The 13,456-nt window shown below is 41.5% G+C and overlaps 1 pseudogene; it reads left to right on the plus strand.

The window, feature by feature from the left end:
• Positions 1-9,199: 9,199 nt before the first annotated feature.
• LOC111867821 overlaps positions 9,200-13,456 on the plus strand; it is a 103,922-nt pseudogene continuing 99,665 nt past the window's right edge.

Below are 13,456 nucleotides of genomic sequence, written 5' to 3' on the forward strand. Positions count from 1 at the left end.
CCGCATTTCCTCGCTCTTCGCTATGTCCCCACAGCCGTGGCCTGTTTCTTTAGGTTCCCGTCCTACGCGAGGAAGAACGCACACGGAAGAAAACTTATTTTAAATTATGGTATTCCGAACTGTGACATCATATTGCCGTATAGTCTAGTATCTGGATACCAAAATTTCGGAGGAGCATGCTGCATCCATTTTGGGGTGTTATGGACTGGATTGATCTGACTCAGGATAGAGACCAGTGGGGAGCTCTCGTGAACACGGTAATGAAATTTCGAGTTCCATAAAATGTTGGAAAATTCTTAAGCAGCTGCACAACTGGCGTTTTCTCAAGAAAGGCTCATCCCCATGGAGTTAGTCACTTAATCAGTTAGTGACCAACTGCATAATACGTAACCAAATACGGCCACACGTGTCTGTTGTTACGAAATTTTGCGAGCTAAACTGCATCCCTCTATTTATGACACCATGAACCTGTCAGTCAGCAGTGGCAGTAACCTATTTAAGCGTCACTACTGACAGACAAGTAAATGAGCAACCGCTGCGACTGCTATTTATACCTTTACACAGTACTGCCGGATGTAACAGAACAAACATCCAGCCATACATAGGCCACAAGTAGAATCAGTAGCATTTATAGACGTCCGGACAACGTAAACTCATCACCTCTGTGACTATCCGCTCCTGACGGATATGACGTTCCAACTGTCCAAAGGTTACAAACCAGACGTCCGGGAAAGAACTGACGGGAGGTTGGAGAAAACTGCATAATGAGCAGCTTCATAACTTGTACAAGCATAATTAGAATGATAAAGTCAAGGGGATGAAGTTGACTGGGCATGTAGCACGAATGGGGGAGAAGAGGAATGCATATAGGATATTGGTGGGAAAGCCAGAAGGAAAGAGACCACAGGGAAGACCAAGGCGTAGGTGGGTGAACAATATAAAAATGGATCTTAGAAAGATAGGATGGGATGGTATGGATTGGATTGATCTGGCTCAGGATAGGGACGAGTGGAGGGGTCTTGTGAACACGGTAATGAACATTCGGGTTCTATAAAATGCTGGGAAATTCTTGAGTAGCTGCAGAATTGGCGGCTCCTCAAGAAGGGCTCAGCTCCATGAGTGAGTAAGTAAGTAGGTAAGTAAGTAACTCTTATAATCTTTATGTATTTTGCATCCTGTTGTGTATGTCAACTACTGTGTATTATATAATCCATCTATCACGACAAATTCGCTTATAAATAAATAAATGAAAGTATGAGTTTATCCATCAAATAATATTTTTATTTAGTAATAGTACACGCTACATGTTTCGGTCATATTTAATCATCATCAGGCGTTTAAAACATTAAAATATGTGTCGACGTACGTTATTGCACTGCTTGTTTACTATGGATCCATTGCAAGTAGTCCCGTCTTACAGAGTTTTTTTTTTCAAGATTACAATTAAATATTTTTCCTGGGGAGTAAAGGGCGGCCGGTGCGTAAGGCTGACAGCCTTACCGCCATCTTTGAGCCGATTGTCTAGATAATGTGGGACCCTCAACGTCTCACAACTCTACGGGCTTTCACGGCCTGGTACAGAGATAGCTTTACTTTTTTTTACTTACAATATTATAAAATATATTGGATTGATTATTATATTAGGTCAGTCTATAATTTATTTCCATTATGACAGTTATTAGTTAAAATTAAAAGTTAAAAACTAAACAGCCTACAGTGTACAGGGTTTTTAGTGGAACGGGGAGTAGGGGAATAGGAAGGCGGTATGTGTTGAATACTATAAGCATACGCCTATACAAAACGCCCACGTCCCCAAATGGCACATATCCTAACACGATTTTCTCAAGGTACTACAGCATTTGCAGATATTCGCGGTTGAGTGGTCAGCGTTTCTGCTTCGTCCCAGTCATATTTATATTTGAAGCCACATAACCTGCGCAACTGAAACAGCTTCATTAAATAAACAGGAAACAAACAAGGTCTCCTCCTTTTGATGGATTAGGACCTCCGGTCTGTTCCCATTCAGAATTAATCTGAACGCTATAAATTTTACAAGAGAGTTCTTAGGACTCCTTGGATGAGTGATCAGACCATCGCAAGGCAGCTATCCAGACAGAACAATACAAACACAGAGAAACGCAGACATACATCAGTGCTTCGGGTGGGATTTGAACCCACGATCCTAGACCTCACGGCCCCCGCTGAGATCGACGGAGACAAAGCCGATGTTGTCAGAAAGTACAATTAATTGATTGTTAATTATATTATTAATTGAGTAACGTTAACAAATCGATGTAACGTCTGGCAGCGCCTGCCCTTATCTTGGAAACTCCTAGGGGACAGTTACTTTGCTTCGTGACTGCTTTCAATGCCGTCATTTGCTCTGAGCTCTGAAATACTCGTAAAGGAAGATCTCTAGATCAGGTAACCATCTCGCAAGCATGACGTGTTCGTCTTCCAAAAATAGCATCCCCAGCACAGCCAGTAACTGCGTAGCTTCGCTTACGGGCATTTAAAATCGAAGTTAGTACTGCTTATTGTGATACAATATTGAAAGGGATCAATTTATGTGGGACTTCGCGCAAGAACGTTTCCTCCCACACAACTAACCAGCTAGTCCGTGGATGTCCAATATCTGCAGTAATGCCAACCGCCATTCGCATTCAATTTGAGATAGTAGTGACGTCATACTCCAGTGCAGTAATTGTCGACATTCCCAGGTGAAATTCAGTTTAATGTACAGGGTTTTTTTCCTTTCATTTCTTCAATATGTAATGCGTTGTGGAAAACAATAGGCACGAGGTAGAATTTGAGATTCTCGAGCGGTGGTTATGAAGAGTTACATATTCAGACCACAGGCCAGAGCCATGTACTCTGCCACCCTGTAATCGAAACGGTCTCCAGCATTAGCTAAGTACTCGTAGCCAGCTGACACCATTAAGCAGGATCCTCCTTGCGAAGTTTACAGTCACTTTGCTGGCAAACAAAGTCCATGCCATTTGTGGAACCTGAATTTTCATTATTGTCTGTACACGAATATGTCATAGCAACGTATCTTCAGCCAGATGACTCCACTCCATACCCTCACACACCATTCTCTACGGTCTACTTTCATATATTCCTACTAGCTAGATCACGTCCCACAAGAGATCACTTTCCTTCGGATTTCCCGATTATTTTCTTTCTCCCCTGTCTAAATCAAGTACCAGACAAGTCGGCCTAGAACTAAGGATCTGAGCTTCTATTCTTGAAATACTCAGTTCGAATCTGGGCTGAGATACCGGCTATCTTGACGGTGTTTTCGTGGTTTCCCTCAGCCCTTGAAGCAAATATCGAAATAACACACTGATTAGGCCACGACCGCTTACTTCCAAATCCTTTCCAATTAGTCATCATTTATGTTATTCTACCGACCGATGCTGCATAGACTCTGCAATGAAAGGGTCGTTAAATAGCTTACAGATATTCTAAACCAAGCGCGCTAATTATAACAGTTGGCGGGAAGTAGAAATTGCGAAGCTTCTCAATATGTATTCTTCTCTTCAGCGTTCAGTACACCTTCAATATAGGGTCTATGTTCTTTTCCTAGGACGAGAGAGACAAGTACACAAGCAGAACACGTTGAAAGGTGAACTTGATTATGTGCTTAATTAAGCAATACTCCAGAAAGACGTGTGCGTATGCTTCTATATATCGAGATACAACATATTCCGCGTGGGAAAGTTATATCTCTTCTAGGATGTGACATTGTGTAGTCTGGTATAAGTTTCTCGGAGGAATATACCCCTTCAGTATTCAGTGCAGTAGAGCTAGTTCCTCCGAAAAGTCAGTAAATTTCTACCAGAATATACGGTGTCACGTTCCAGAAGAGAGTCACTTTCATATTAAGTGCCATTATGATTTAAAATCTCATGCGTTTATATGTGTTAACGCTTGACAATTCTTTTAATATTCGAATTTGTTTTACTGAGTGACACACTGATATAAGTTCTGTTATAACTGTTTTGTACGACTCAGTGTTACTAATTTGATGGGTCTTTCTTTTATTTCTTCAGATTATTCTTCTAAACAAGCACACTAAATCATTTTAAACTTGTAATTGTAGATGCAAGGGGGACATGCGGTAGCGTAGTTGGTTGAGGCACTATGCTACAAGTCGGAAGATCTCGGGATCGAATCCCAATAAGGTGGGTTTTTTCAATTGACCTAATCCTTCCACCTGCACTATGGCCCTGGAGTCGACTCAGCCTCTAACAGAAATGAGTACCATAAATACTCTTGGGATATTCTTGGTGGTAAAGGGCGGCCGGCGCGTAGGGCTGGTAACCTTGTATGTATGTATGAAGGGCTATGCCTTCTCGGTCCTTGCACTTAGACCTCAGTGGTTCATTGTGCTCCCCCTTTTTTTAATTATTCCCTCAGCAACCCCACGCTTCGGATGAAGCGCAGGATCTTGGACGTGGGGGCGTCGAAATAGTCACTTGGTTCCATAAAGTACTGACCCACGTGACGTAGTCTTAAAGAAGCTAAGGCCTCACATTCACACAGGACGTATGTGGCTGTTTCATTTTCTATCTCACACCTCTCACAAGTGGGACTGTCACTTAGTCCCAGATTGAAGAGGTGTCTTTAGGTGGCAGTGTCCTGTAAGTAGTCCTACCATCCAACGTAGCTGGTTCCTGTTGAGCTTCAACAGTTCCTTCGCTCTTTTAGCGGAAGGTCTCGTATGAGTCCCTTAGCTTGCTGAGTCCAGTTAAGGATTCACAGTATTTCTTATGTTTTATATTAGTCCAGTCCCTGATTGCCTGTTTGGCAACTCCTAGAGAGATGCCACAGGCTGGTTCAGGTCCTATGAACGGATGTTCCGCTCCAATTTTAGCTAATTGGCCTGCTGCTTCATTTCCAGCAATACCCTCATGCCCCGGCACCTATATCAGTTGTACCCTGTTATGTTTGGCCAGTTCCATGAGGGTTTGGTGGCAATCCCAGACCAATTTTGAAGTGATCTGGCATATGTCAAGCGCTTTAAGTGCAGCTTGGCTCTCAGATAGAATGTAGATGTTCCTATTTCTATAGTTCCTATCTAAATTCTCCATAATACATGCTTTAAGGCATATACTTCTGCCTGGAATACTGTCGTATACTGCCCAAGGCTGAAACTAAGTTTCCGCCTCGTGCCATGGCAGTACACACCAGCTCCAGTGTCCTTATTTGTCTTGGAACCATCTGTATACCAGATCAGTCCCCCTTTTCTATCAGGTCGAAACCCGTCCTTCCATTCACTCCTGTCAGGAAATCTGACCGTGAAGGGTTTTTCATATACATGTCTCAGTATCATTTTGTTAGACCCCATTTCTAATATGGGTTCTGTTTTCATGTCCCGAGTCATACCTGCATGGCCAAAACCATCAGATCTGGGTTTCCATTGTCCACTGCACTGGAGACGGTAAATTCCTGCCCTGGCCTCTGCATCCAACTGTACCTGCAGTGGGGGGAGTCCAAGGAGTATCTCCAGTGCAGCTGTTGGAGATGTTAGAAATGCTCCTGTGGCTGGCAACCTTACCGCCATCTATTATCTATGAGCCGACTGTCTAGAAAATGTGGGAACCTCAAAATCTCACTACCCTATGGGCCTCCACGGCCTGTTACAGTTACAGGGATACCTTTACTTTTACTTACATTAATGGTAGATGCAATGTGGTTGCACTGTAATGGTAACTTATCATGTTAATATTGTCCTAAGTTCGCCGCCTCAGTACCCTCGATAAGAACACGTCAGTAACGAAGAGCTACGAACGTCAGCCCCTTGTGTCAGTGTGACGCTGTCGCAGTGTGTTGGCGCACGTTGCAGCGTTTCGTCATCAACCCAATCCAATGTCGTCCAACCGCGCAGAAAATGAAGGGAAGGAAGTGAGAATGAAAAGAAAGGAACCCGGTAATGGCCATTATCATGTCACAACGTCAGTAGTTTGGTAGGCAAGGGCCACAGAATTTAGACGCTTCAGTAAGGACAGGGCAGGCCTGAACGTATAAAACCAAAATGCAAAACTATAAACCCTGCTTGTCTATATTCATTAAAATCATTGTAAAGTTATAGCTATACCTATAGCAGGCTGTGGAGGCCCACAGGGTTGTGAGACGTCGAGGCTCCCACATTTTCTAGACAATCGGCTCACAGATGGCGGTAAGGTTGTCAGCCTTACGCGCCGGCCGCCCTTTTACCCCCAGAAAGATTCCTGGTACTCTTTTCTCTTAAAGCCTGAGTCACCCCAGGGTCATAGTGCCGCTTGAAGGATTAGGTCAATTGAAAAATCCAATGACCTCACCAGGAATCGAACCCGAGTCCTTCCCGCTTCTAACGTAGTGCCTCAACCAACCACGTTACCACGTACCCTCAGAATCATCGAATATAATACAAATCTTATCCAATATTATACGTTAGGCTTACTAGATTAAGATGTTTTTTGTTTTGTTTTGTTCATCCCCCCCCTCCCGGTGGCTCTTGCAGCCCATTCAGGGCCCAGGCCTCTTATTCAGTTCCGTAATCAATTTTTAGAGACGGTAGGGCTCTTTGGACGAGTGGCCAGCCCATTGCGAGGCCGCTACCTAAACACAGGACAACACATACACACACCAAACATCCATGTCCTCAGTGAGATCCGAACCCATGATCCCAGCGTCCGAGCGAGCGAAGACAGTTCATGCCTTAGACCGCGCGACTGCTGTGACCGGCAAGATATGTTTGTTACAAAGGCTTAACATATTAAATGCAGCAACAGGCGAGCGAAAAACTAAAACGTTTACGCGACGCTATTAAGAACGCTCAGAGGCAGCGCTGGACAGTGCTCGCTCTCTGTCGTCGTTCTCCTCGAAAGAAACATTAAAATATTCTCGATTTTACCTCGCTTCTGGGAACCCTTTCCGTGTTATTTTCGCCTTTATCCTCAATGTGCGCAATTCAGTCTTCCCAGAAGTTTAGACACAGTGGGCGCAAACTGTTTTTCCTAGAGTATTTCGTCAGTCGATAATTGAAAAATATATCTAAGAATTTATCAAATTACATTTCGTACCGGGGTATGCAGTAACGTGTTGGTTGAGGCACTATGCTACAAGCATAAAGGTCACGGGATCGAGTCCCGATGAGGTGGACTTTTTTTTTAATTTATTTAATCCTTCCAGCCGCACTATGGCTCTTAGTTCGACTCAGCCTCTAACATAAATGAGTACCAGGAATATTCTTGGGGGTAAAGGGCGGCCGGCGCGTAAGGCTGACAACCTTACCGCCTTCTGTAAGCCGATTATCTAGATAATGTGGGAGCCTCAACATCTCACAACCCTGTGGGCCTCCACGGCCTGTTAAGGAGATACCTTTATTATTTTATTTAATCCTATACACAGTCGGTAAGACCCTTTGGACGAGTGATTAGCTCGTCGCAAGGCTGCTAATTGCACAAAGGAGAGCACAAACACAGAACAAGCCCTCACAGATATTCATGCCTCGAGTTGGATTCTAACCCAAGATCTGTGTTCGAGCGAACGAAGCCAGTTCACGCCTTTGACCATGCGGCCGTAGTGATCGGACATTAGGAAATTACTAGGTAATATTTCGACATAATTCCGGTTTTCATACGCCGGTAGGAAATTCATACATACTTACACAGAACTTTTCTTCCGTAAGGTTGTCTACACAAGGTATGACGTAGTTGTAGTGAACTGGAAACGATGCCAAAAAAGCCGTCGTGACATAATATCATGGCTTCTGCCCCGAGTAGGAAAACTATGAAACCCCTTCGTCAGGATAGTCGATATCCGGGCTGTTATTTGAACCCTTGACCTCCTGAATAAGAACCAGGAGTGATTTCACTTAAATGTATAAGTCTAAGGGCGGTCGCACACCACCTGCATCAAGACAAGCATCAAGACATGGGACAAAAGACACAGTCTTTCTTCATTCGTGATTCGTCAGCAAGAAGCTGACGTCAGCATCATGATTCAGACCGGTGTGCGGCGATTTTCATAACCTCATTCGATTCAACCGTGCTCCTTTCTTTGCGTCATGTCGCAGACATCGTATCTTGACTGTTACATGTCTTGACGCATGCCGGTGTGCTGCCTACCTAATGCGTCATGATTTCTTTCCCAGAATGTTATGGTTCCAAAAAGCCCTTGCTTCCTATGGCCTTAGTTACCAAAAATCTATGGAAAATCGAATAATGTTACCTGATCCAGCATGACTGTTCTCTTGCCTTAATGCAGAACGCCTGTATATCTGCTGCACTTAATTATATCCTAACGGACGTGACTCAGTGTACTTCCAGCAAGAGCACTCCGGTGCTATTCCGAGGGACGGGCAGCCGATCTCCCCCTCAACAATGACAACCTAGCACGCGCTTCGGAGAGACTTGTCGTTATGCAACCGAAACAAAAAGATTGTATTTACATGCTTTCTAATATATTTCAACTGATTATTATTGTTATTATTATTAATGTCATATGCAGGGATGTTGACGTATTCCGAGCCAGGAAAGTTCTCCCCAAACGATTTTTAAATATAGTATACGAGTAATTGTTAGTATTATTATTTGTAGGTACAATAAACAACAATTAAACTGAATAATTATTAGTATCCTCTCTGAAAATCTATACGTTTCATTTCTCAGTTCTCAATAACANTCTCTAAAATGACTGAAATGGCTAAAAGCAATGAATACAGGTGTCACAGGATAACTCTAATCTCTCGAAGGATTAATGCCTTCGGTTAACAGGTGAAGTGAAGACGAGACAACAAACAGAATATAGACTCCCGTCTGCTCTGAAACAAGATTAGAGGCCCAAACTCAGAGGACAACAACGCTAATGTAGACCTAATGACCTGTGTTAACTGGTGAGGCAAGAGCAGTGTCCATGTAAATGTTCCTCCTCTACACATCGCTGGATTTCATTCGCAATCGCTGCGTCCAGCTGAAGGCTGAGATGCCTGTGGAGACAGGGGTTACAAAGGACCTAAGGTTAACCCTTACAGCAGAATGACCTGACCTCACATCATGACGAGGTCCAGGGAACCAACAGTGTGTCTCATTTGGGGCAGCTGCGATCGATTGGAGTCGGCGCAGTGACGTCTGCCTGTACTGCCCGGCGGTCTGGAGAGGTACGGGGTATGGATTTTCCAGCCTGTTGGAGGGAGGGTTTTGTGCGCCGCGCCCCTTTCACATTGCATCGTATCCAGTGTGACAGTAGCAAGGGAAATACAGGTTTCATCGTCTCAACATACCATCAGGCAGCAAGGTGTTGCCCCCACCCGTCCCAAACTTCTAAGGTAAGTCATAGTTCTGTCGTATTTAGAGGTCTTACGTACCCCTGAGCAGCTTCTGCAATTGTCGTGACAAGCAGCGATCCCTGTAAGCGACAGTTAGAGAAACAAAACACAATAGAGCGAACTATGTGACCATCCTTCAAAATATTAAGTTGTATCACAATGTACTTCAATTTTTAGTTACGAATATCTCAAATATCTATAGGCAATGATGTGTTTACTTAAACACTGAGGCACAGAACTGCAAAACACTGCTTAGCTTCACATAGACTGTGGGCAAGTTCTTTATGTTCGTATGTTTTAAACAATTAATATAAGGTAGATATATTATTATATTTCGGTGTGTGAACCTAATATGTTTTATCTCTAAAATCAGATTATTCACGCTTTATAAACTTTGTTATATTCCATTTGTCTCTTTCTGTGTAAAATTCCGACTGTGCACACGTTGCTACTAGAATTTAGAGGGCTGTGGAGAATTATTTAGTCGTAAAATAAACTCGATTTTCTTCCAGCGCTCTCGAAATGTCAGTCCTCCGTTAGTTCCATGTGTTCTGATGAATACTGGGTATGTCAAAATTGTTTATAACGTAGGAAACGTTGCTGAAACGGATCTACAAATGTTAATCTGTAGTTCCTACATCGTAACTAAAATAAGTTGCATTGGACGTATTGAGCTGTGTGGAGCAAAATACGTCCAAAACATACGTCTGCACCGAGGAAAAATAAAAGTATTCATCTTTGATTTACGCAAATACAGACGTAACATACTTGCATCTAACAATTTAAATTTAAGCGTATGAGTCATCATTATGAAATAAAATAGTAGCTTACATCTTGGAAGCACAGAATTCAGTGTCTTGAGTTCCCCTCACAATACACAGCCACAAATACATTCCATTTGGGTTTTGTTGTATTAATAACCTCTATCAATGTCAAATGCAGTTAACGATCTATCGTGTGAAAATTGACTGAAAGTTATTTTGTGCCTCAGTCGTTATTAACTTAGTCTCAGGCTCTCAATTCACGATGCATGGGATAGCATGAGGATTCTGCCAATTATAAGTATGAGTGTCGTTGTGGTGATTATGATGATAATAGTGATAATAACAGTAATAATAATAATAATAACAAAATATAGGCTCCTATGTAGATAAAGTAATGAAAACAGACAAAATTCAGCGATGTCGCATTGCATGATAACAGCCATATATCAGAAATACATAAGGAGCAGCTTGGAAATTGATGTGCAGTAAATCTATACATTATTCCAGCAGGAATGTACGTAGTTAAATGAGTCTATTATACAAATGCTATAAATTTATTGCAGAGTTTAGAAATAATTGAAATAAAATCATATGAAAAATTAAGTGTCTTTTAAGTACTTGAAAATTAACATGGACTGTAAGAGACAATTATGACGGTATATGCTTAAGTATGCAGAATAAAATAAAGATGGTTTGTTTCATTCTGGTCCGTCACACTAACAATATTGTAAAAAGATAAAACAGTTCCGTTCAGCGTGACTGGTAAAGATTTTTCTTATTTCAATTCTTCATGCCCTTACATGTTTCGGTCCTTAGAGTCCATCATCAGAGGGACATCGATACGGTTTGCAACCACATGTAAGGACATGAAGAAATGAAATAAGAAAAATCTTCAACAGTCACACTGGACGGAACTGTTTTATCTTTTTTATAAAATAAAGATCTTTATAGAATTATATAGTACAATTATATTTCACATTACAACAGAATAAAATCAGTAATAGTTAATACGGCACTTCCTCAAAAATATGGGGCATCTCCAGCAGTGCTAGCCCCACTTGCGCGCACAAGACAGTAGACTTACAGTGCACGACAAATTCGAAAGCCAAAACATTCAAAAGAAGAGGAAATTACTCACCATACAGAAGCTGATGATGGAGTTCTTCTTCAGGCATCTGAAAGCAAACGAAGGAGAACGGATATAGAGCCTAAAGAATATTATAGGTTTAAAATATTGTCAAGTATTTGAGTGACTAAAACGCGGGTTTGGATTGATGAATCGGTTTATTGGATCTTCATTAGTCGTAGCTACAAGTAATTGCAACAAGATTACTGTAATTATAACACATAAACAAAATCTTCTATATCTGCTTGCACTAGTCTTGCTACGTAACAGGTCTAAACAATGGCTATTCCTCTGCAAAGTTTTCCCTATCCGCTTCCTGGCAACGGATTTTAACACAGGAACTATAACTGTCACACTCCAGATATCACTGCACTACAGCACACGTAAAGTCATCACAGGGCGACTTCTAATTCTTCTTCATTTACGAACTTCCTGTGGCTGTCTCCTACCGAGACTGACTGGTAGCGCCGATTGTCTTCAAGATAACTCCTCTGCACGGTCCCCATCGAAAACACTGTCTTCTTTTGTTAAGGATACATGTTTACAGCTTCGTTACTTGGCAATAAACGTCCTGTTGTTCCGTGCATTTGCTTGGCGCGGACCACACAGAAAAAATTTTCCCCTAGATTGTTGTCACGTTCTTAAAGGGGTGTTTACAGACAGTCGCATACAAGCGGCAGTTCTTCTACTGTTAGAATTTTTGCGTAACCTAGCAACGGACTGTTTACCAAGAATCTGTCTTAGCGGGAACTTGTTTACCAACCCATTTCCTGGCAGTGTGCTGACATGTCACAATATCAACATTTTCCGAGTATAAACTAAATTTTGTGCAGTGATCGAAATACACTGCGTTGTGAAGGTTAATGGGGCGAGATATTCAAATGTACTTTTGTTACTGCTCCTGAATTGCTGCCCTATACAAACTACAACACTGACTGACTTTCTTCTCCTCAAAATGATTTACTAAAACTCGTTAACGAAAAAATTTAATCAAACGTCTGGGAAATTTGGGATCGCCTCGCCCAGAAATAAAAGGACATTAAAAAGAAATCCTTCAATATTTTCTCTTACAAATAACTTTTCGAATGCTCAGACGACGCATTCACTTTTAATAATAACTGAGTTAATATTACAGCTGGGAAGTCATTCACTGAACATAACAAGGATGACGTCTGTAGAAGCTTCTTCATTTATGTAGATGGTCCTACGATTCAAATAGTTCTGAAACATTATATTTATTTCTATAAAACTGACAGGACTCCTTGGACGGGAAATCGGCCTCTTTCGAGGTCTCTATTTATATAGGACAACTCATACCTCTGTGTTCCAAGCGGTGATGGAGTCAGTGAGGCAGGTCTTTCAGCAGTCAAATTAGTTTTAAGCCGCATGGCCTCTGTGAAGTTCTTCCTATTTTAAGATTATTCAGTAATAGTGTAGTACGCGTTCCTTAACCAATGAGGAGCAGGTGGGGGTGACATGTACGTTGTCTTAAAAGGTGGATAACAGATATTAAGAGCGTCAAATATGCGGCTATGAAGTTACGTAAAACGTAATACAAATACGCGGGCTATGAAGTCACGTCGGAGGCTTTCATGGTAGGCAGCGTGGTCAGCTTGTTTGAAGTTTCTGTGCTTAATTCAATGAATACTGTTCCATTATCAGAACACAGAACTACAGAAATAATATTGTTCTACAGTTGTGATCCATTATTAGTTCTCAAGAATAAGCCTCCTCCATAGACAACCTCTTTATTACAACCGTCACAACACAACAAATATCAAGATCAGTACCTAGTTTCGGCTCTGCTACATGTTTCTGCTATCAGTAGCCGTCACCAGGCAAATAGACGGTTAACATATATACACCACTGAACTGCAGTACTAGTAAAAGTGGATACAATACTGTTAATTATATAAAACACTTGACGTAAAATGCATACAATAAATCAGATTATATAAAACAGAAGTTATAGTATAAAACAAGAATAAAATTCTTATATCGATGTTTTATATCATCGAATCAGTCATTGGTTTTGTAATTTCGTTGCGTTCCCACGGACAAATTGGAATATTCTATATATTTTTTTGTGTATATAAAATTGTATAGGAGGCTCGTGATGTAGATGTAGTAAATTAATGTTAATCTGAAAATGATATGAAAGTAATAGTAATAAATTTTGTTATAATCAACAATTGATTTTGGTATTGAAGATATAGTGTATACGAGCACTTACTGTTTAGTCGGTGCCTC

This window comes from Cryptotermes secundus, unplaced genomic scaffold, assembly GCF_002891405.2.
Source record: "Cryptotermes secundus unplaced genomic scaffold, Csec_1.0 scaffold687, whole genome shotgun sequence".
In the NCBI taxonomy this organism is placed as follows: Eukaryota; Metazoa; Arthropoda; class Insecta; order Blattodea; family Kalotermitidae; genus Cryptotermes; species Cryptotermes secundus.